Source organism: Lonchura striata, chromosome 2, assembly GCF_050655825.1.
Source record: "Lonchura striata isolate lonStrDom1 chromosome 2, ASM5065582v1, whole genome shotgun sequence".
In the NCBI taxonomy this organism is placed as follows: Eukaryota; Metazoa; Chordata; class Aves; order Passeriformes; family Estrildidae; genus Lonchura; species Lonchura striata.
In genome coordinates, this window is record NC_140704.1 from 25,515,106 (window position 1) to 25,539,998 (window position 24,893).

Consider the following 24,893-nt stretch of genomic DNA (forward strand, 5'->3'; position numbering starts at 1 on the left):
CTCCTTACAGAGCTGCAGAATGCCTTGTAACTCCATGTCTCTAGGCAGGTTGTTTTTTATAGTTCTCAGTGCCTTGCCTGGAATGTGTGTGAGTATACTTGTGCACACGCAGGTACATGTAGCAGAGTGGCATCCGTCATATAATTAGCTATGTATGAATATATGTAAATAAAAGTATACACACAGTTACCTGTATGATCTATAATATTGCATTATATAAATCTATATAAATATTTATAGCTACATACATAACTAATTGTATAATTATAATTAGCTACATATAAGTGTAAATAGCTTCCCTGTGAACTTGCATTTAATTTCTGAGTAACATTTTTTCAGTGTTTCTTAAGGAAACAAGTCTTCTGTCAACATTGCTCTCTGCTTAATACTCCTTCCCCTGCACCAAAGAGAGAAAAGCAGATCGCTCCCAGGTGACGAAGTTGTTACAAGTTTCACAAGCAGCAAAGGAAGGAGACCCATAAGGTGCTTTCCCCACATGCCTGGACCCCAGTAAATATCAACATATTAATAGGTCCCCAAGAAGTCCCCATGGCAGAGGTGCTTTCTCCACATGCCTGGACCCCAGTAAATATCAACATATTAATAGGTCCCCAAGAAGCCCCCATGGCAGGCAAATGTGTAGAGAGAGGAGGAGCTTCAGTTAAAGCATGAACACAGCTGCAAGAGATGGATGTATAGACAAGCTTCCCATTAATTTTCATGCTCCTTGAACTACTGGCTTGGTAGTACTTTTGAATCTCAAAACTGTTTTCCTGTCTATGGAAGGAAATTGTGTTCTGCTTTGCAGTGGAAGGTGGTTAGCAAAGGTCGCATCCATTGCCTCCCAGTTTACCAGAAGAAGGGTAATGGGGGAGAACTGCCCCATCCCTTCTACCTGCAGTAGCTGAAATCTGGAGGATTAAGGTAACAGGCTGGGGCATCAAGGAATAAGCAGGGAGAAGACTGCCTGGTATTCTCTACAGAGGATAGGAATAAGTGTATTTTAATTGCCTCTTGCCAACTATCAGTTAATAGCTGATATCAGATCCTCAAATCAGAGAAATTTGTATCAACCTCTCAAATGCCTGATGCTATTGTAATTTTCAATTGCCGTTTACTTAATACTGCTGAAATCTTTCTGCATCAGTGCTTTCAGGTTTAACATGAGCTAAAGAGACTAGTTACAGGTTACTATTTTCAGTGCTAAAATCTTCCTTAAAATAGTTTTAGAAAAGGAAAGAAATGTTTACATTGAAATATCTTTAGCCATTTTTAAAGTGAAGTATACAAATAGTGAAAATGTTTCTCAGTTCTGAACTGTTTTAAAGGTAGATTATAGGAAAAATGGTGACAAAATTTAGACTACAAGTAACAAGTTGAATTTTGAAACCTGACATTTAGTGCTATTAGCTATGATATGTTCAAGGAAAAGAAACTAATTTAATAACTGTTTTGAGCGTGTGAATATAAAGAACTTTGCAAATATGTCTGTCTTCTAACAAGATGCTGGGAGATATTAGCATGTAGTTAACGTGTCTCTTCTCATTTTTAATTTTTGTTTTGTTCCGGGGTCTTTTTCTTACCCAATAAAAATTTATTTCAAGTGTAAAATTTAAATCAGACTTCCACATTTTTGGCCTGTGAGACTTGCTTTGCAATATGCTGTGATTCCTAGCCCCATGAAGACTTGAATGAGGTAATTGAGGAAAGTGGACTGTGGACAAACTGCGACTAAGTAACTCTGGGCTATAATTACATGATATTAATTCATGTTGGAATCAGTCCTTTGTCCTGGCTTTGGCTAAGATAGAGTTAATTTTCTTTGTAGTAGCTTGTTCAGTTCTGAGTTTTGGATTTAGTATGAGAAGAATGTTGGTAGTGCACTGTTGTAGCTGTTCTTAAGTGTGCTTACTCTGAATCAAGTGTTTTTCAGATGCTCATGCTCTGCCAGTGAGGAGATGCACAAGAAGCTGGGAGGGAGAATGGCCAGGACAGCTGACCCAAACTGGCCAAGCAGATATTCCATCCCATATAACTTGTACTATGTTCAATGCATAAATTGGGGGAAGTTGGCCATGGGAGATTGATCACTGCTCAGGTGTGGGCAGGGCATCAGTCAGCAGGTGGTGAGCAGTTGTATCCTGCACCACTTGTTTCTCTTGTGTTTATTCTTTGCACCCTTTGTGGGCAGCAGGACACCCGTTTGAAATAGGGTGGGAGCTCCAGGACAGTTCTTGCAGAACATACCAGCACAGCTGGGGAGTGCTTAGGTTCTTGCCTAAGAGTCACCCAGTTAGCCACGAGTGAAGCTGAGATAATGCTGCTGCTTTATGTTTATGGACCATAACTACTTATTGCCTCTAATTTTATTAAATGAAACAAAAAACAATCAAACCAAACAAAAAATCCACTGCAACAAATTACTACAACATTAATACAAACTGGCTGTTTAAATTTCCTTTTAAGTTTATTTTTTTTGAAAAATGCATACTTACAGCTCTGATAACAGTATTTTGGCATGTTGCATTTCCAGCTTTTTTCTTCCCAATTTGCTTGTTCATTAGGCTAAGCATATACCTTGCTGTATGCACTTTGGTGTTGTCAATATTCAGCTTCCATCTGGAAATGTTCTTTCCTCATGCCTTCTGTTGCATGCAGGGCAGGGCAGCTGGTACAGGGTGGCATCATGTCTCATGTTACAGAAAATTAGTGTTCTTAATTTTATGTTAAAGTAATATATCTTGATGTATATTCATCAGAGGGTAAAGATTATGGATATGATAATTGCAGTGATGTTTCTTGACTTTGAATGAGGATTTCAATATGAAGTGTAATCTTAGTAAGTCATCTGAAATGCTTTTTGAATGAAAATTTCCAAGGCTGTCTTATTTTAACATGAAACTACTTGACTATTGCTAAAACTCTTCAGGCTCTCTTGGGTAGTCAGACCTTCTGGGTGTGCCTGGATATACTAGTTCATAGCCTGTGGTGTGTTTTCTTGTCCTCCAAATGATTCATAGTAGCTATATGTTTAGAAAACAAGCCAGACATTTCAATCACATTATGGTTGCCTCAAACGATGTCCCTGCCCCCATTGCTATTTAAATTATGTTGATTCAAGGGAGCTGGCCATATTAATTCGAGGTTGTAGCTAGGTGGAAGTCAGCCTTTTGTCCCAGGCAGCTAGTGACATGGTGAGTGACCATAGCTCCAGCTTGTGCCATGGGGGGGTTCAGGTTAGACATCAGAAGGAATTTCTTCACAAAAATGGTTCTTAAGACTGCCCAGGGAGGTGGTGGAGTCACTATCCCTGGAAGTGTTCAGGAGATGACTGGACGTGGCATGCAGTGCCGTATTTTATTTGAAAAGTTGTGTTTGATCAAAGGTTGGACTCCATGACCTTAAAGGTCTTTTGCAGTCTGTGATTGTGTCTCACAAATGGAACAAATTTCCTTTATTTCTTGTGAAACATGGTGGAAAACCTGTAGGGAGGTTTCTAAGATCAGCTTTAAAAATAAAAGGGAGGAAAAAGGAGGTAAAAAGCTCTGAAATTGTATTGCTGTTGTATGTGAGTGGTTCATGTTGTTTTCCTGTAAAGGAAATGAGAAGGGACTTCATCTTATTTAGAATGCACAGGAATTGAGGGATTTAATGTTAGAGCCAACCATGTAGATGGCTAATGAAGTTTTGTAGGAAACCTAAGCCGACCTATTTATAGAATAGGGAAACTATCTACTGAATATTCTTGGAAGAGTTTTTAAGTGGGTGTGACCAATAGTAGGACCAAATCCATATGTACTTATGTAAAAGTAGAAGAATATAAATATTATGATTTTCCTATCATTGGCATTAGATTGCTATTTTGTGTCTGGAAACCTGCTGGGAGATATTAAAGGGGGATACAAAGAAAGTATGCTTTGTTGTTCAGGAATTATGCTTGTTCAGGTAGATTCAAATTAAGCATATAAATTATTAATATATGTTCCTATCTATTTTCTAAATATTTAATATTTTAATTAAAATAATTGGTACTAGTTTACAGGAGACTGCTGATATAATTAGATTGATACTGATTATTAGCTTGGAATGGTATTGAATTAATGTTGACAGGTATGATAAGCCAATTAGTTCAACAATCTTCTAAATCATGGTAGCTGATGAGAATGCTTACATAAGATAAGTAATATTAAGGTAGTATTGATTACTTCATTTCAGATTGCAATAGGTACAATATTCAGCTAAATAATTTCAGTAACAATTTGTTTCGCATTCAAGCATTAATTTTGAAAATGACCATTTTGTACTTGGCTTTTTTTAAAAAGCCTGACCCTGTAGATGAGAGGGCCTGGACTGTCTCTAAGACAAGCAGAATCATTCTGCAGAATTACACAACATTTTCTCAATTTAATATATTGAATAAATTACTTTTGAAATTCTTTGGCCACTCTTGACCTTGAAAATCTTTTTACAAGCTTTCAAATGAAGTCACGTAGCCTCTTAGGAATGGCTAAATTTTTGAATCAGTGTATTTGATGCAATACAAGTAATTGTCGTTCATCAAATTTATTTTCAGTTGCCTGCGTCACTTGCGGTATTTACTTTGCTGGGATGATTGTGGGATGCTGTCGTATCTCAGAGAATATTGTAGTTCTGATAAGTCTTTTTCTGCTCATGAGCAGATATACTTGCAGAACTTTTTGCTTCTTAATTTTCTGAGCATAATCTTCCCTCCCCTTCTTGATTTATTTTTAATCTACTAGCACTCAAAAATATGTTGAAATGTTGGATGGAGAATTTGAGGAGCCAATAGTCAAAGAGAGCAGAAGAGGAAATTGTGGCCAGTACTGGAGTCAGACTAAATTGGGTATGGGATGTGTGGGTTGCCCTTTGTGCTGTCTTTCAGCAAATAATGTAGGTAGTATAAGTATAAAACAGCTGCTGGCATTCTGAATTCTTCTCTCAGTTTCAGTGAAATACATTATATAAGGGATGTTTTCTTTACCTGACAAAGAAATAATTTTTTTTGGATGTAAAATATGTTTTTAGTTTTTTTTCCATTTTATTACTTTTATTAAAGTTGTGAAATAGGATTTTAGAATAGTATTTCATTTTGACATTACTGGAAACATTGGAATTTGCTTTTAGTGATTTTTATGGCTGTCTGGATGAAAACCTTATTAAGAGTAAATTCCTACTGAGTCCTATGTTCTTATCCCCCACTTAGGGTGTTCACTAGTTATTAATTTGTAAGAACTAAATTGGAGTCAATTTCCTCTATTCTTCTATATTTCTCAAAAGGTAGGAAAGAATTTTGCACTTTTCTGAGAGCTAGGGAGTTGTGGCTGATAAACTGAAGAGCATGTGGGATTTGGGCATGAATGGCTGCAGGAAATCACACTGCTGCTCTGACCTGGTGTTCCTGGTGGCCTGCTTGGTTGTAGGATTTGAAATCTATCTCTGATGAAATTTTGCCCGGTGCACCCATGATTTGGTGAGTGTCCTGAAATACTATTTATGTGCAATTGCAAAGGTTGACCTTTGTTGTGAATCCCTGCTGTGAAGTTTCATGCAAATGAAACTCTTTCATATTATGCCATCACTTCCATCCTTTCAGTGATCTTTCAGATTTGAGTGTAGAAGCAGGAGCTGGTGTCCTCTTCATAGAGAATCCAGGCAGTCTGGGAGCTTTCTGACGTGGTGAGACTTGGGGTAGCCTGGGAGACCCACTGCCTTGTGCATGATGCACACCTGTTGCAGGAAGGGGAATTTGTTACTTCTCACCTGGAAAGCAGCATCATTCTTTTTTTTTAAATTTTTTTTCCCCCTGTCCACATACTGGTTTTATATCTATACTGTATTTTCTAAATTCAAAGTTTTATAAATTGTACCATCAGTAATCTCAATGCTTCTGTCATATTACTATGCCAATTATCAGTATGCTATCATATCTATGATTGCATGTAGCTAGTCAGATGGCTGTTTTGATAACTGCTTATCTGCTAGTTGAAGTTTTTATTTACAGCTGTTTTGACACAGTAGGAAATCATACCCAAGTCATAGGGGTGACATCCAACAGTAGTGTTAGTCACTTGTGCCAGTCATCTCAGGTACACTGCAAGTATAAATACATGATGTGCAAATACATTTATAAATTTCAGATAGTTTTGTAACATGCCTTGGATATTTAAAATGTGGCATGAATTGAATCTCTGATTTCTTGGCAGGGTATAGCAATTTTATTAGTTACAACTTTAGATTGAGAAGTTTAAATTGCTGTAGAAGTGGGATGTATCTCTAATGAGTGTTAACAGTTTATTCCTTACATTGAATAGCACTGGTGGGGCATATTTCTCAGGATTGAAGATACTGTAGAAGTTTTGTGAGTGTCTGCTCCATGAGCAGAGACCTGCACCTTCCTAATGAGTACAGGTTAGTGACAGCCAGTGTGAGAATAAGAAAACAGCCAGACAAAGCTGAACCAGTAATGGAGCATTTACAGAATTGTCTGTTTAAAAGGTAATTCAGGTTTCCATCTAGTGGTGGTATAAAATTCTGTCCAAGCCATATGAGACAGCATGTGCATAGGCATGTTCCTAGCATACTATTGTACTTGTGTATATGTGTGAAACTTAGGGAATCAAAAACCTTTATGTATAAATTAAATATGTAAAAATTATGTATAAATTAAATATGTAATAGCACATAATCCTCAGGACCTCCAGATCTTTTTAAGGCAGAACTGCAATGACCAGCAGTCTGTTTTTTCATGCATTCAGATATCCAAATACCTTTAAATGTACATTTATCTTACTTGCTGTGAATTAGGCTGATTCCTCTTTTTCATTATTCCATGACAGCCATTTCAAAAAGTTTAACTTGACACATGTTGCTGAAAGTAAATGGATGTCTTAAAAGGTTTTCTTCAAGCTGTATGTGTGCAAGTATGAGTGTTGTTAGATGTCTTGCTTTCTCTTATATGTAAACAAAACAGAAAAAGAAGGAAACAGGAACAGATGGGTATTCTGATTCTTTTGCCCCAGTGTTGTAGCCCTATTTTTAGTATTTAAAATATTTTGCAGTAGAATTTAGAAAACCTACCAGGTTAGATTTTCAGATGAAGGTTAGCAGTGATTGAAAGACAGGCCAAGCAGCGTGATGATGCAAGGACGTTTATTGACAAAAGGCACAGATGTTTATATTGTTTTAACTTCTGCATAAAAATTTCCAGTTGTTCAGTCTAGGTGCGATTTAGTAGGTAGCAGGCCATAATGTATATATATATATATATTTTTTTTTTCTTTTTTTTTTGCACAACTACTTATCACAGCAGGCTGTCCTGTTCTTTGGGAAGGGGACACAGTTTCTGAGTATCTTTCTCAGTTCCTGCCGTTCTTTCTCACGGCTTTTTCTCACAGCTCTCACTGTATGATCTTCAGCAACTCATGACTATTGTTCATGTCCTTTAACTCATTCTGCTCTGCAACACAAGGTATTGAGGTCTGAACTTTGTTGCATTTTAAGACAATGTAGTGTCTTAAACACTGCATGGGTCAAACTGAGTATGAATTGCAGCTGCTAAATCAGGAGGATTTCTGCTTGTTTGTATTTTATTGACACCTTCCTTCTAGCATTTGTTTGGTACTTGTGTGAATATTGTCAGCATGTAGTGTTTTGTAAGCATGTTAGGTTTTTCTACTGCCTTGTCAGTGCATTTCCACTATCAACACTGTAAACACTGCCAACTTTCTACAAGTGCTGTCAAGTACCATATTTTGTAATTACTGCAATAATATTATGAGTGCTGTAATTGCATATACTGTATAGATGTGCCTTTCTGTCCTGTGTAGACAGAAAATTCATGTTTTCTGCAAGGTAAAATGGCATCCAGAGCACATCAGAATAATTGTTTAGAAACTGTTTTTTTTTCTTTGTTCAGCATAATGTGAGGTTGCACAAATAGAGTTATTCTTACTGGAGTATTTTAAAACCCCAGATTTTTTTATATATAGAGCTATACTTAGGACATACTGATGTGTATCCATTGAAGAATAAAAGTTTTTTTTTTTTACACAGTTCACTAATATTAAAGTAATTTAACTGAATATTGTTTTTTGCAAGAAGTTGAAACTCATATTTTGACCTCATAATTGATTTTGACCTCATAATCTTCTATTTAGTGGCATCTTTATCACCATTCATGTTGCTTTAGCTGTCTTTTGTAATGCTGAGAGTTTTGGCTGTTTTGAGTTTGAAGCTGACTGTACTTAGAACCATACATCCTCTTAGTGATATCCTGCTTTTTGTGCAGCTCACTCCTGGGAATCAATCAAGCAGAAATTTTCTGATGAAATATATTTTGTTTCTGTGTCTGAAAGCTGCTAATTTCAAACTGTATTTCTGAAGGATATAATTTAGAAAATATATTTAACCATAGTATCTGTTAAAATGTTTGAACTTCTAGCTTTTAAAGGTCATTTCCAGAAGTAATGTATAATAATGAGGTATTTCTAATGAACAAGTTAGAAGTCCTACTAGAAGCATAGTTACTGAATGTTGGATTTTAGGCTTATTGATATGTGGGGGGTTGAGTCCTGTTAATGTCCTGTTTTTAATTGTTTCAGGGATATTAGTGAGAGATAGCAGTCTAAGATTAAAGAGAGCATGATGCACTTTTTTTCTCACTGCTAGGTAAATCTGTAAAATACCTTCTAAACTGATCTTGCACCCATATTTCAAGACTAGCTAACAAGAGACACAATGTAGATGCATCTTCCATTTCTCTGTGGGAATTACTGAATGGTGTAGACTTGATAAACTAGTTTTATGCAACTTCATAGTATTTTTTCCTTCTTGCTGAACTATTCTATTCAGTAATTTAGACATTATTATTTTTTTTTTTTCCTTTTGAACCAGAAGCAATGTGGTGGAAGGTTTAAGTTCCCAGCACCATTGCTTCTTTGGAGCTGTCACAGCTGAAGGTGTTGGGTGGTTTTGGAAGTATTAATATTTGCATGGAATAATCCAGAGAAACTGTGTTTTTTTTGTGGGCCATCAAATACCATTTATTTATAATCAGTTTCTTGGTTCTTATGATTGCATAGTGAAAGCATGTGGTCTTTGTAGTAGAATTTGGATTATAATAGGAAGTCTGTATTGAGTTTCATATTACATTAGCAATCCTTGAGACATCATCACCTCTGACTGAAGTCTGTAATGCCCTTATGTGTAGTCTCATGGCTGATTTTTGACCTGATGAAGGCAAAGTGTTGTTCATAAGCTTGCAGTTTTTAAAATGTACACATGATGGCAGCAAATACTTGGCTAGAGAAGCCTTGTTCTTACGCTAGGAAACAGTGGCTGCTGAACTTCCTAAAACAAACTAGAATTCCTGCAGATTCAGTTATTGTTTAAATTAGTTATTGAAATATATATTGAGAATTGTTAACTTGCTGCTGCAAATTTTGATAAGGCTTTTCAATCAGAAAACTTTACTGGGTTTTCCACCTGGTTTAGTCATAATACTGTCATAATGTGCTTTCTGGTTTGGATTTGCATTGGTAAAAAAAACACTCTTGGGCACAGGGTGTGACTCTTGTGGATGGTGCTGGGTGGGGCCAGGAGTTGGACTGATCCTTGTGGGTCCCTTCCAACTTGGCATATTCTTTGATTATAAAATTCAGATCAGCCGTGGTAGTCCCCTGGAGAGTATGCCCAGAGCAGATGGGGCCTCAGTATGTAGATACAAAACTCTTAAAAATTTTTTATTTTTTTTTTTCATAATGGATCTATTGAGTTTTAAAGTGATCTTATTTTTGGAAGTGTACAGTAATAGCCCAAAGGCTATTTTTATTTCACCAAACAAAAAGTTTTATTGTTAATAATGTCACATTTTAGATGCTGTTACAAAGTATGTTGGTATTGCATAGTACTGTTCAGAGTAGGAAGTTTTCTTTAAAATTTAAAAGATAGTATAAAATACTACTTATTCCTGCTTTTATTCCTGGATGCCAGTGAGACATTTAAACTGGATCTCTATCTTTTTTCTGCCCCTTTCAAAATTAATATGACATGTGTCAGTCTTCCACTATTATATTTTAAGTCAAAAAGTTACAGGTTGCCCCAGCTCCAATAATAAAACCTTATGGAAGGTGTAGATCAGCTTTTGGCTGTGGTACAAGCAGGCTACTCTAAAATTGAGGATATTTTTGTTAATGTTCAATTAATTTTTCTGTCTATGTACTTTATTTGCAGTAGTTTAAACTTGGTTTTATGCTTAGAATTAATTTTAAGGTGTTCAGCAAATCATGATATTTGAACTTTTAAATTCAGTTTATTGTTCACAGTGAAGTACCCTTGTGAGCTATGTAACATCCATTACAGTGAGTCATTTTAAGAATTTATTTAAGAGATCAATGATGTAAAGGGTTTTAATTAAATAGCAAACATGTCTTTTGTTTATCAGTTCAGCTGCTGATTGAGAGGTGAAAAGAAATCTCATTGGTAGCACTAGCAATGTTATTATGGTTCATGGGCAGTTCAGTGTAACTGAAAGGAGTTACACTTTTGAGAAAAAGAACATCATCCTATCAATCAAGAAGGAAGTGAGAGCTGCTTTATGAATAATGTCAACTCTGATTTGTCTTTTAAAAAATTTTTATTATTTGTTTTACTGGTGAATCTGATTTTTCTAGAGTCCTTGTCTGCCAGCAGATGCCACTCCTCAGCAGCAGAGTGTTTCCCAGACTTCACCAAATAGAAGAAAATAATTGTGGTAGACCCTTGTTTTTAGATATAAAACAATTAAATATTTATATTGCTATAAATATGCTATAAACAATTAAATATTTATATTTTACAAGGGAGCTGTTTAAAGATTTGTTTCCTGTTGATGCATTAAACCCCAAGGCTGCAAAAATGGTAGTATGTGGGGTAAGATGCTTTTGTTCTTCAAAGTATTTTAGTTGAACAGAGGATGACCCAGAAATCCTGTAGGACTCGGGGAGCTTCATTACAGAAGGTGTAAAGGTGTCTGTGTTGGAATTACTGAAAAGATGTAATGAGAAAGACTTGGAAGCTGAAGTCTCCACGGCTTGCAATAGGCCAAGTCTTTGTAAAACCTTTAAACATATGGAAAAAAGATGGCCCAGTTTTAAGTGTAAGAAGGAGCTAAGAAGCTGTGCAGTGAAAATAGAAAAGGAAATCCTAATAAGAATATTCTGTTTGTCATTTCTAGATTTTGAAAGACATTGTCCTGTGATTATGTGTCCTGGGACATGAAAAATGACTAATTGCTATCTCTAAACTTCAACAGCCGGTGATTTTGGCAGCTGGTGTTTTGGATATGGGCAAGGCCTGTCTTGGCCTCTGTAGACATTGGCAGTAGAAGACTACTTTGATAATTGGTAAATGTGGTTGGACCCCCAGACCCTGGATTGAGATGATGGTTATCACCTTTCCAGCCTTGACCCCTTCCATCTGTCTGCCAGTAATGGAAATACTCCTGATGTAACTGACAAGTTTTTGACTTTTCACACAGAACCACCTGTGTGTGTTGTTTTGTTCTAAAGGGTTTTGGTTTATATTCCTGGTGAGAGAAGAGATGTTTTATATATATATATATATATATATATATATATATATACACACACATGTATTACGCCTCCTCAACTTTAAAAATAATGCAGACTACTTTATTGTGGCTGGTGGGAAACCTGTGAAGATCTGGGGATGCCATTTGAGCCCTGGAGAAAAAAATGTGGAAAAAAGCCATCAGTGGCAGTTTTATTGCACTCCCACGTTTTCTGAGAAAGTTCTTTAACTTCTAGTTTGTATTCTGTAATTTGGGTTTCACCAGCTCTTCCTTGGAAATTGTGTATTCTGCATTTTGTTTTATTCCCATCACTTTCAGGAAAAAGTGTTTCTGACTTCATTTGACATTACAGCAAATGTGCTTCTCCTAAGGAAGTTTTCTGGAAAAATTATTAGTATCAGTTATCCAATGTTAACAAACTTAAGTGTTTTACAGACTTAATTTTCTAGATGTTAACTATTTACAACCTTTTGGATTTTTTTTTTCTGTATTCATGTATATATATTCATTCTGTATACATGTATGGTGTATTTCAGGGGTTTGGTGCTATCTACTTCATTTAGTGTTTAATGACTTTGATCTGAAACAAAGCATATTAAAATCACAGGGTGATTTCAGTGAATCACCCTGTGATTTCACAGGGTGATTTCAGTGTGTTCTTTTGAAATTGTGAGTATGCTAGACAGTTGCCTCAGTGGACAGTAGCTGTGGGTGAAGTTGAAGTTCCTTTCAGCTCCTTTACTGAAGTATGAAGGTAAAGCCATTCATGTATCAGAGGGTTTAGTTAAGAGAAGATAGTTGGAATTTTGAAGTTAGGGAACATAAACATTTCCTATTTGCATGCAAGCAAACTTTTGTATTAATTCTGCTTGACAGCATTCCAAATGTTGTACTCTGCCATGCATAGCCTTTGGAGCCTTCCTGGTGATGGGGTTTTGGAATAAGTTATTCCAATACAAAAACTACACAGCACAGAGGACAAGACAAAAACAAGCAGTGTATGAAATAAGCTTTTGGCTTGGGAATAGGAATACACCTCTGGCAGAGTGTGCTGGGGACTATTTGTTTGGCCACAGTGTTGTTGAGTTAAGCGTGGGTCTGTACTGCTGAACTGATGTGCTTGGGCTGCTTTGCACCTGGCAGTGGACCAGCCCATTTCCATGCTGTTAAACTCTTACACTCCAAAGCAGGGTGGTGGTATCCAAACAGCCTGCTGGGAGCAGTCCCTGATCTGTGCCAGCTCACTGGCTGAACCTGGGACTTGTTTCACATAAAGATGGTTATCCTTGATCAAAACCTGTGCCTGTGGCACCAAGCTCCTGGGGTGGGTGGTGGAGTTCTGGTATCTTCTCAAAGCATTCCCTGGCACTGCTATAAGTTGTTACTGGAGACAGAGCACTGACTCCTCTGCTGTCAAGTGCAAGTGCTGCTTTTGTTCAGAATTCTCTCTGTCACACATTAGCAGATTCTCAACAGCTGTTGGATTTATCTACCTTTCTCCAAATCAAGAGTTGTCATATCTGAAATCCATGTGGAGTTGAGCTGTCTGAGAAACAAGCTCTGAGCTCTCTGGTGCTGTTCTGCCTCTGGTCTGGTGGAACAAGGGGGGGACTGTCTAGGCCATAATGAAATTGTATGTCAAAGCTGGGCACTGTGTCTGCACAGTAGCATTTGTGAATGTTCAGCTCTGGTGGAAACTATGTTCCTGGAAGGAAAAGAAAGTGAAAAAAATCACCTTTGCTGTCCTTCTAGCCAGGAGGGATTGCCAGACATGTTTCTCATTATTCTGCATCCTAGATCTATAATATTCAGTACCATTCAAAAGTTATTTGAATACTAACATTTTAAGAAAATTTTGTTCCTGATTCAACTCAAAGAGAGCATTCACTGCTATTTCAGAGACCTCTGGAGAACATAGTCCAGTTGCTATTCATGGTTGTGCTTTGTGTTGATAAGACAAGTAAGCACACAATTTTTCATCTTTCCCTTTTACTGGCCTGCTTCTGAAATGTCATGTTTACACTCTCATGGGTCACAGAGATGAGACTGAGTTTGGGAAGACTGTTTGGTGTGGTACCTCTGAGAGAGTGTTACATGGGTGAAGGAAAACCTGCATGAAGAAGCCTTTTAAACTTGTTTGGGTGATGATGGGTATAGAGGAGCTCCTGAGTTCCCTATTAAAAATAGAGCTACTATCATCCTACACAATACCTCAAGGACAAGTAGGCAGAAAATAAACCTTTGAGTAATGCCAGTTTGTGTATTAGAGCATTTCTAATTATGCTTTGTTGTCACTGAGCCTCATTTGGTGAACTGTTAAGATGTACTGCTTGTAAATTTTGATCAGATTTTTTTTGAATGCTGTTGCATAGTGTGTATTGTGTTTCCAGTAGAAAGGAGGGGTTTTTTTTTGTTTTGTTTTGTTTTGTTTTTTTTTTTACTTGCATATTGTAGAAGTAAAGCTTCAGTGACTTTGGTATAGTGAAGAAAATTATAAATACAGTCTGTTTCTTTTCTGAAAACTAGCTGTTAATAAAGTTTTGTGTTGGTTATGAAAGAGTAGGGTGGCAACTAGCTTTTGTGTGTGTTAGTAAAAACTTATATACTAAAAGAGTTTGAATAAATCAGGTGATTATTGAATAATGTCAGTATTATATTACTGATCTTTTAAGTGTGGGAACTTGTCTGTCTTAGTGAACTTTGTAGTTGAATTAGTTATTTTGAAACAATTGCCTTGGGGGAAGAAGAGAACTGTTTTGATATAGTATAGTATCTTCAGTACTGAAACATTTGAAAAAAATCTGAAATCTGATAGTCCTCAAAACATAATGTCAGATCTTAACAATAACCTGAGATTTGTAATTTAAATATTTTTATCTTGGGAGTTGTCATTAAAATATAACTTGGAATAATCTTGTGTTTTTTAATGAATGGAGTAATAGAGCAGAGGTAGTAGCCTGGAAAGGCCATTTTAGATCAGGTTGATTGTGACTTCATCCAGTCCTTTACACAAACACTTTTGGGTATTGTTGGTAGAGGATGTGCAGGAAAGATTTGACTTAAAGTATAATTTTCAGATGTTACCTGAGAAGGCTCCCAAAATTAATGTTCAGGCAAAACTAACTACAATTCTAAAAGTCAGTTGTAACCTAAATTGTAGCCACAGCTGAATGGTACTGAAGTACAAGTGCTGACTCTCTGAAGGTACATCATCACTGACACACATTAGTATCCTTTGTGGCACTTTTAATTGCTTGGTTTCAGTCCAAGATTAATATGATCCGAGGCATTGTAATCATACTGTGTTGAGTTTTGCCTATTAGTTAAGTTTATGTAGAAATGTAACTATGTAGGTGTGATGTTAGCATTGTGTTTATACTTCCACAGTATGTTTAGTATGCTTTAGTTTAGTTTATCTGTTTTTATACAGAGACACAAGTCAGCCATATAAATTACATATGCTGTTGAAATGAGGATTGATGTGCTATACAGTGTGGAATGTAACTGTGATGGAGCAACTTTCATGGTAATTAGCAAGAGCTTGCAAAACGGTATTATACTGCTGTGAATGCTGTCTACATCATTATTAATTTTTATTCTATTGTTTTTGATGGATTGTTTGTGTACTTATTTGCACAAATATACACTTTTAATGCATGGTAACAAGTATAAGAATAAATGAAGTGTATGAGTTTGTGCATTTTTTTTTTTAATTAATGCTATGGTATCTAAAAGACTTAGTTCCAGTCTTTCATGGCATCAGATTGATATCTGACAGTTTCACTTGAATTTATTTAGTAGTCTAGCAGAAAGCATGCAGCAATATGCAGTGGATTTAATTGTAAATTTGAAACTCACTTTGAATTTGTTTTATTTGACTTTGTCTTTTTTTTCTTCACCTTCAGATGTTCAATTCTGTTGTGTGAGATGAAATTCCCATGATCACTTGTGCTATTTAGTGTATCACATTTGTTGATTAAAACTTTTGGTACAGTGATGCACCAATCACTGAGTACTTACCAAGTTACCTGCCAAAGGTTTCGTTTTTCCTGAGTAATGGAACTTTTTTGTTTTCGTTTGTGATTATGTAGCTTGTAGGGGCATTGTCAAGGGAAGATAAATTCTGAAAAACATTCCAAATAGGTATGATAATTTTGACAGCAGCTGTAGCAGAAATTTCCCAGAGAAATTCTCTATCTACCTGATGAAATAAAGCATTACCAAGCTGGGTTCTGTAAAGGAAGATGTTTTGCAAAGTTGTTATTTGTAAATTCACTGCTGTAGTGGATATAGCGAAGAGTTCAGTAAAAATGAGGAAATTTGCTTTATTTTTCTCGTAAATACAATCCCATCACTTTTCCCCAATGTTGTACAGTCTTGTTTCAGTGCTTTCCTCTATTGAGGCATTAAAAATTCATGTTAAGACGTTATGCTTTGACATAGAGATGTTACATTTTGTTCCAGTTTTCTAGGGCGGCGGTCACTAGTCAAGGCTAGTCCTTCACTAGCGCAGCTGGTGGCCCTCGGGCTGACTTTACTGTAGTGCTCGTGCCTGTGGGCCAGAGGTCCATGGGGAGCTTTCAATGTCTAGCCCATAGGGACATTTCCCAAGCAGCCCACAAGTGGCTTTTGGAAGAAGTGTTTATTCTGGTCTACCTGTGTCTTCTATGATAGAAAGAATGAATGTGCTGGGATGGCAGAGGAGCCCTTGCAATCCAGTGCCTTCCTGTGCATGGCCAGTGCTCAGAGCTGTGACCTGCAGCAAATGCGTGCTGTGCTCCCCTGCTGCATCTCATCATACAGGTGAGGGGGAGGGATTTCCCCTACATCTCTAAACTATGTAGTGGAACTGGTCTAGGTTCCCTTCTCAAATGGTGCCTTCACAAATTACTTTTTTTCAAAGGTACATAAAACATTCCACAGGACAGCAAATCATGCTAATATTCATCCCCCCCTTTAAGACTGAAATAAACCCCTGCTTACAAAGACCCCATGAATTACCATTCAGTGTGATCTGTGAGGTTCTGCTCTGCCTATGGGCATATGTATGCAAGACTTTATTTTCCATATTTGTATTGGTTAGCAAGCAACATCCATTGAGATGTATAAACAACTCAAAAGCAATTCAAGTTTTTATTGCTCAAATACCACTGCATCATTTTAAATAAATCCAGAGTAATTTTAAAGACATGCAAATATAAACGGAGATAATTCCTTAGTGTTGAAAAGTCCTGAAACAAATATGAAACCAATTGAACAGCTTTAGTATTCTCTCACTGATGGGATCCATATTTATTGCATCAGTAATGGATGGCAGGATTTTTCTAAATGTATAAGTCAATTTAAAATTCTTCCTGATCATATAGAGTAGGAAAAGAACTTGGTTCTTAATCCGGTGTAAGGCAACAGTGCAATGGTTTGACATTGCTGCTAATGATAGGAGTATCATTGTGTTAGTGTGCAGAGGGCAGCTGAGCAGATATGGATGCACCATACCAAAATGATTAAATTATACCACTTAGAGTTTTGGTCATACAAGTACAACTGGTATGTGGCACTTGCCATTCATGCCATCTGCCACAGGCAGGCTGCTTCTGCTCCAGATATTGATGCTTTCTTTACCTCGAAGTGAAGACTGTGGCACTAGGCTGTGGAAGCACCTGCAAGTGTGGCAGAGCACAGAACTGAGCTCTCCTGACCAGTCCTAATGTGGTGCATCCCTATTTCTGGAAGGTCTCCCTGACATTTTCATGGCTTTGGTATTTTCACATGCAATTAAAGTATTGAGGTAAATTAACTTCTGTGCCAGTTCAACACATATCTGTTTGCTTGGGATCAGACAGCCTGTTTTTGCACAGAGAAAAGGGAGAGGTTCTTTAGGAATTTTTAGGAATATGTAGGCAGTCTGGATTTTTGTTGAGAAATCTTAGAGCTTTGTTAACTGAGTGTTCACTGAAAAGTGAAGTACATAGCTCTAAGCTATTTGACATACTTGATTTCCAACCCTTTATTTTTTCCTTATCCTGTTTTCTCTGTCATTTGCTAATTGAAAGCAAGCCCCCTTTAATAGCTGGAAAACCTCTGGCAGTAGGAGGAAAAAAGAAAAAAAAATAGAACGAGGTATGGGTGAGTTGATTTTGAAATATTTGTTGTATAGAGATTACAACAAAGGAGAACATGTTGAGACTTGTTTGATATGTATTTGTTCTCCTCAAGAACAGTAAAAAATATTTAATGGATTTTTTTCAGAGGTACTTTCAGATTAACTGTCTCTACAGTACATTATTGAATTTTGAAACTTGTTTAGCAGATGACTGAATTTTCCTTTCTCATTTTCTGCTTAACCCCTCCAGTCTTCTTTGATGGTGTGGCTGTCACTTGCTGTATTGTGACAGACACTATAAAAATCCTCTTAAATGTCAGAGCTGTTGCTTAAATGGACAGTGACTTGCAGATGATTACAGAAGGTTTTCGGTTTCTCAGATTGGAAGTTTCTCATGTAGTCAATAAAGATTCATGTTCCCTTTTAGCAGCTCTTGACCGTACTGATGACACATTTGTTTCCTTCATTTAGCTTCTGTGGCTAGTTCTGGAGTAATTCAGAAATTATATAAAAATCTGCAAGTTAAAAACCCTTGGTAAGATACATAAATTTGTAAGCTTTAGAGTTTTTTACTGTAAGAAACTCCTGAAAAAATAAGCCCAGGTTTAGAATGGGAACATTTAGTTTCTCTGGGCATCTTTGTCTGCAGTTACAGAGGACTCTCTGGCTATGTGTGTTACGGAACTTTACATTGTAATTTTCAGAGCAATAAAACTAAAGATGAAGGAAATGCTGTGATTTATTCTACTGCTTGGAGGATATGGAAGACTTTTTAAACAATGTATGTTATTAATTTAATTTAACAGAGGTAGCTGTATGTATATGCAAAGCATTTGTTTGGTCTAAAACTTGAATGCCATTTAACATATTTTGCTGCAGCAATAAGAACTTTAAAAATTTGCACTGCGTCTAACAAAGAGTGTAATAAGTTAACCTTTTTTGCCTTTTATTAAGTACTGTGAAGTAGATGTTAATTGCAGTAAGAAGCTTTCTTTACATAGAGTGAATATACAAATATAAACCAGTGTGTTGTTTGTTGTCATAAGAAAGATGTCAGTTACATCTATTTGCATTTCTTTTCATAGAGATGTCCTATTACTGCAATTTAAAAGCAAGAAGGAGTGAATTGCAACCAAATGATTGTGGCCAAATACACTGATTTATTGTTACAGAGTAGGACCTTCAGAAGTTCCGGACTAAATGTCATACCTAGATAAGTAACACCCTTAGAAGAATTCACCTGTGTTTCCCACTGGCAGTATGTTTTTCATTTTTTAAATAAGGAGTCTGCCTGTGCGCAGGCTTTCTTTTATTGATGGCCAGTCTCCCAAGCAGTGCTCTGTGAAGAGCACACCGCAAAATGTTTGTGTCTTGTTGGAGAAGCTGGTAGATAAACTTCCATGACTCCTTGTTTGTCTGTTGTAAATGCCTCCACAAGTGCTGAGGTGAGGCTTGTCTCTGTCTTCTGTTACTGGAGGGACCATGATAATACTGGTCAAAGAAATCAGCCTCTGATTCAGTGTTTTGTGACACCAAATTTGGTCTGCTAAATTAGTATTTCATGTGTTGTATTGGAACAGGTAACATTGACTATGTTCATTTAAAACTAGGGAAGTTTCTGTCTGTTTGTCCCAAGGAGTGGATCTGACTTCTACACTGATTACCTTCTTGTATGTTTGTAAAATATTGCCCATGACTTTTTACTTAATTCATTCAAGCATGTATTTCTTCTACAGGTACATTAAAGTAAAAAAATCCAGTGCACTTTCAGCAGAAGGGTTATTTTTAGTGTCATGGAAATCAATACAAGATGCCTTTTAGTGGATTAATTTTTTGCTTATACTTGAGGTTTTCTTTGTTGCTGTATTAGTTAAAGGTTTTGTTTCTAATGAGCATGTAGAAATGCGTGCAACAGAAAAATAAGAATACCAAATTTCTTTTGGATATGTATGTACACTTTAATCATTAGGTATCAATTGAGTAGAAGAACGTACATGGAAGTCTTTGAAATGTTATCATCTAAGATATATAATCTTTTGCAGGTTCTTAGTATCTAGTGGTCTGGCAACTAATGTGGTTGTCTTGGAAACAGGCTTTATTTTCCTTTTGTGAATATCTAGATGTGGAATCATAATCTTCCTTGAAAATCTGTAAGTAATACTTCTGAAAGAAATAACTGCAGATTTAAGATGCTTGTCCTCTATTTAAAGAATTGATAGAGAAGTCTGTAAGTGATGTTTGCATTGTGAGCTTTAATTATAGTTGTGTGCTTATGTTGATAAAACAGTCTTTAGTGGTTTTTTTTTAGGTAAAATGCCTGTACTTAGTGTTGATATTTGTCTGGGAATTATCTGCAGTGAAACACTTTGCTAAGATTTCCTAGCTTAATGTTTACATAGAAATATTACAGTATAACTGATGCATTAGAAATGAAAGTCCTAAAACCAAATTGATACTATGACTTCCAGTCTTTTCCCTTGCCTTGTTTTAAATTAAAAGTATGTGATAAATCCTTGGGCTTCTGTGAAATTGTAGCATAATTTACCAGATAAAACATTGCTTTTTTATTAACCAGAGAGGTGCTTGGATATGCACGACATAAAATGTCAAAGTAAAATAGAAACTGAGTCAAGGAATGACCATCTTTCAAATTGTTGGGTTTTTATTAGGATTTGTATGAAAATATGACATAATGTTCTTGAAATTTAATTTTTCTGGTCTGTAACTTATTTGTCCTTATTTGTCAGCAGTCTGTTTGGTATTAGTAACACTGTATTTTCACCTTGATTTTTACAGATGAATGTCCAGATGGAATAATTGTTCATATTTTGTTCTAAAATTATTAAGTTTAGTAAGTTTTCTAATGGTGGTTTTAATATATTTTTCTGCCAAGTATTTTTGTCTCCAATAGCAATTTAAAAGGTATTCAAATATGGATATGTACATTAGAGAAGAATTTTCTTTAAGAAAGAAAATTAGAGAAGAATTAGAAAATTAAGAGAAGTTTCTTTAAGCCTCTCATACAATAACTAGTTTTTTCAGTGAAACTCACACTCTGAATGATACAACGTGTCCAAGGGTAGACAAACATAGCAAGATCTCGTTTAGCCATTGGAATCCAATTGTGTGACCACTTCTTTTCTTCTACCTCCCATCTCTTCCTCCTGCTTTATTTCTTGTGCTGCATCCGCATTTCAGTTCTCTTTCCAGAACTTAACTGACTGTTTTATTTTTGCTTAAATGTTCAGGTGTGTTCCAATTTTTTTAACTTCCTTATTCTCTAGAATAAGATCAGGCTTTCTGTGTAAGGCCTGAGATGAAGCTTACTGACCTAAGTGGAGAGACTCTTAAAGACTTAAAGGCTATGGTTGTTACCAGGTGATGCAAAAAGCTTTTAGTGACCTGTATTTTGGCCCCTATGTACAATAGTAGTGTAAGTATTCTGCACCCAGAAAGAAATAAATAATCACAACTTGTTTTTCCACAAATGGTGCTATGTTCCATTTTGGATGCAATAGCATTTATATATGTTTACCTTGATGGCCAGGCCATAAACTTCCCACTTTCACCTCAAATTATGATCTCATAAATCTTACATTAAAAAGGACATTAAAATAACATGTTATTTAAGCTACAAACAAAGCTGATTAAGTCCTTGAGCTTTTTTCCCATTTCTCTAAATAAATGTCATTTCTTCAAGTTTAACAATATTAGTTAACTATGTTCAGAAAAAGCAGTCCGTTTTATACCTTCCTGATCAAATAATAATTCTTCATGCTGATTACTAAGTATTACATAATTATATTCCCTGGCTCCATTTTAGCTGAACATTTTTTCATTCTTTGCTCCCAAACTGCAAACAAGCAAGCAACTGAAAAAAAAACCCAACCAAACCACTTATGGTAACAATTCTATAAAGTTACAGCATGTGCATCATTGTGTGAATGTGATCAGTTCCCGGAAATTGGTTGATAGTCACATACTAGCATCCTTCTTGAATATCCTGGGAAAACCTGATATTGTTAAAGTTCTCATGGTTTTTCCTTTCAGATTAAATTTAGTAAACTTTGATGTTTTCTTATTCCTGTTCTTTATGATACAGACATATTGTCCTGGAGAAATATATCTGTTTTAGCTCTGTGCATTGTAAGACATGGTCTTTCATCCCCAGAAATGAAATTATGCATAATTCAAAGTTAGTTCTAAAGATAAAGTACAGATTTTTTCTCTCATGTGCTTCACTTCAGGATGTTGCCAAGTCTGACATCAGCAGCATTATGAAAAGATAAAACAAACTTCAGGGGAGGGATTGCAGAGTCATTCAAGGAGAAATGGTATTTTTGTTGCCTTTTGTAATCAAAAAAGTACAAAACAAAATAAGCAATGAACATTTTCCTTTTACCATAAACAAGGAAGTTGATTAGATAGTCATCTACAGCCAGAGACACAGGAAAGTGTAGTAGCTTTCTCAGTGATGAGAACCACATCTCTGGAGGACAGTGTATCCACTCATCACAGCATGTTTGAGACAGAAGTTTCTCTCTCCAATGCCCAGCTTGTCTCCAGACAAGCTACATCTCCAGCTTCACTTGGCATGTGATATTTAGGTGTAGGCAGTCCCACTGCAAGTGCATGACTTGGCTTGGAATGATCTCTGCGCATCTTTCCATCTAGTAATGGACTGAAATACAAAATAGCTCATCCAAGCTGCACTTTACACAAGTTGTTTTAGAGCTTCTCATGAATTACAGTAGCTTGTTGCTATTTCTTTCTTGTATATGCTTGGTGTGTTTTTACACATGGTGGCTGCTGAGGGGATCCAAGGGCCAAAAGAAAGTTGCTTTTTTACCTTCTGTCAAGACTTGCAGTAGGAGCTGGACATCTTTATTCCCTAAAGGTCCTCTGCTATGCAAGGTATCTCACAGTGAAAGTCTTGATTCTTCATTCTGTTGCCTTTTCCCCAGCAATTACAGTTTTAATTATTCACATAAGAAACTCTTCCAGTGCTGCCATATGTCATTACTTGCTAACATTCAAATACCATTTGATAGGTATTTTCAAAAGCAGGTGGAAGGCTTACTTAGAACTCTTTGTAGTATATTGATTTTTCTTTTTTTTTAAATGTTAATGGTGTGACATTTACAAAACCAAAAGTGATTAGAAATTTAAATTTTGAAATTGATAATACCTTGCTCCTGTTAGAGGATGTGGGACTTTTACATAGGTGTTTATTCACATCAGTTATTTGGCAGTAATTGTATTTTACGCAATTTTAAAAATTGCATAAAATACAATTAGGGTTATTTTTAATGGTCTTACTGGTGAAATATAGATTGTTATGGGTTAATGTGTATGTGAGTGCATGAAAACGTTCACTGTAGTGTTGTATTAAGCTGAGCTTAAATGTGGTAGAATTTTCCTGGGTTATTACTGCATTTCTAACTGTACTTAGAGCTTCAGGTAAAATGTATGAACAAGATATTCTGGATTTTCATGGGGTGTAGCACCCATTTAAAAATCACTTCTGTAATATTGTATATTTTTCTGATTCTCGGTTTAACATCAAAACAGTTTTGCAGTAAAAAAATAGAGTAAATAATTAGCAGAATTCTATCTGAATGAATGTGAAATAATTAATTCAACATATCTCTGCACAATAGTAAGGGTGCTCCTTGCTGTGTTGTTCATTCACATCTGTTTCTTCATGCTGCCACCCTTAGCAGTATGTGTTTGATTTTGCTCTGAGTAGCAGCAGAAACACTTGAAATGCTGCAATTTGAAATTAACTTCCAAGGAGTGATGACAGTGGCTTGTCAGGCCATACTTTTTTTTTATGTCACCCTGAATAAAATAAATTTAAAATAAACTGATAGCATTTATCCAGTGCCTGACTGTGCCCTGTTTAACGTGTCTCAGAGTAGCATTTTCTGATCTGGCCACAGTAATGTTTTTTATCAGTGCTGTCATTAATTTGGCTGCAAGTGGAGATAGCCTTTTTGGAATGGATGAGTACTTCAGCTTTATACTTCAGCTACTTAAAGGAGATAAAAATTTTAGACCTTTTTTAAAGAGAAAATCTGACTAGAAAGTGAATTGTACAGGTAGTCACTGTGAACAGACATATCTTTCTGAGATTTTTGGAGCAGTTGTCTAAAATGCAGCACTGTACATGTTTAGGAATATACCAGAGAAAATAAAAATTATGATTTTTGCCCTTTTCAGTTAAAATGAACAAATGGGCTCCTAACTAATTTAATTTTATGATTAAATAATAAATGCTTATCAGCACTTTGTATTAGATATGAGATGTGTGTCAGTGTGGACTAGATCTGGTAGGAGTCCATATATCTGGCAGTCAGGGAAGTGGGGTTTTTGGTTGTGTGATTTTTGCTTTTATTTTTCTGTTTAATCCTTTCTCAACTTGGAAAACAAGAAGGCTGATGGTCTTTCTGTAGTGTATGGTGTTTTAAACCTCAAATGTCACCCATCCCCTTGCTCTTTTAATGAATTTGTGCATTCTGTGAATGACTATGAGTCCGAGAGCAGAGGGGAACTCTGTATTTGCTTCAGTTAGTGAATTTAAACAAAAAAACCCAAAGGTTATTGATTATAGCAAGCACTCACCTTTTGTTTTTTTGTATAAATAATTTAGAGGTTCAAGCATTTACTCATAGAGGATTTTAAGAGAGCCTGATGCTTGGTTCAGCATGCATGCTGTAGAGGCCAGTGATCTGAGGCAGAGCTGTGACCTGTGTGTGAGGAGTGCATCAGACCTTTCCAGGGAGGGATCTGCCTCCACACTGGCGATGCAGAGAAGGTTCTGGGGTGTGTCTGTGCTTGCACACACTGATGGCAGTGCACTGACATGGCCACTCTGCACCTTGGGCTGTGACCTTGGGCCTCCTTTAAGGTGAGGAGAGCGTCTGTGATATGGATGGGCAGCAGGCTGGGTTTGATATGGAATAAATCAGCCATCTTCTGATGTAAGTGGTCAGGAGAGGTGGTCATAACTTGAGCTTGGTTCTGATCCTCTGTGTTTCTGATGGCAGTCATATACAAGGGGGAAGGGCTTTTGCCATTCAGCAAGTGGTTTGGCTTTTACTTGCTTTTTTCATGTAAAAGCACAGAACGTTTACAGCTGGTGCAGGCAGAGGATCGTTGCAGTGAGAGCTACTTCCAAAGAAACAGCCAACCAACCTA

General features: G+C 36.4%; 1 protein-coding gene across 1 annotated transcript in view; it reads left to right on the top strand.

The window, feature by feature from the left end:
* The window catches only part of SDHAF3 (succinate dehydrogenase complex assembly factor 3), a 28,490-nt gene that overhangs the window by 384 nt on the left and 3,213 nt on the right, over window positions 1–24,893 (top strand). The gene's annotated exons all lie outside the window — the stretch shown is intronic.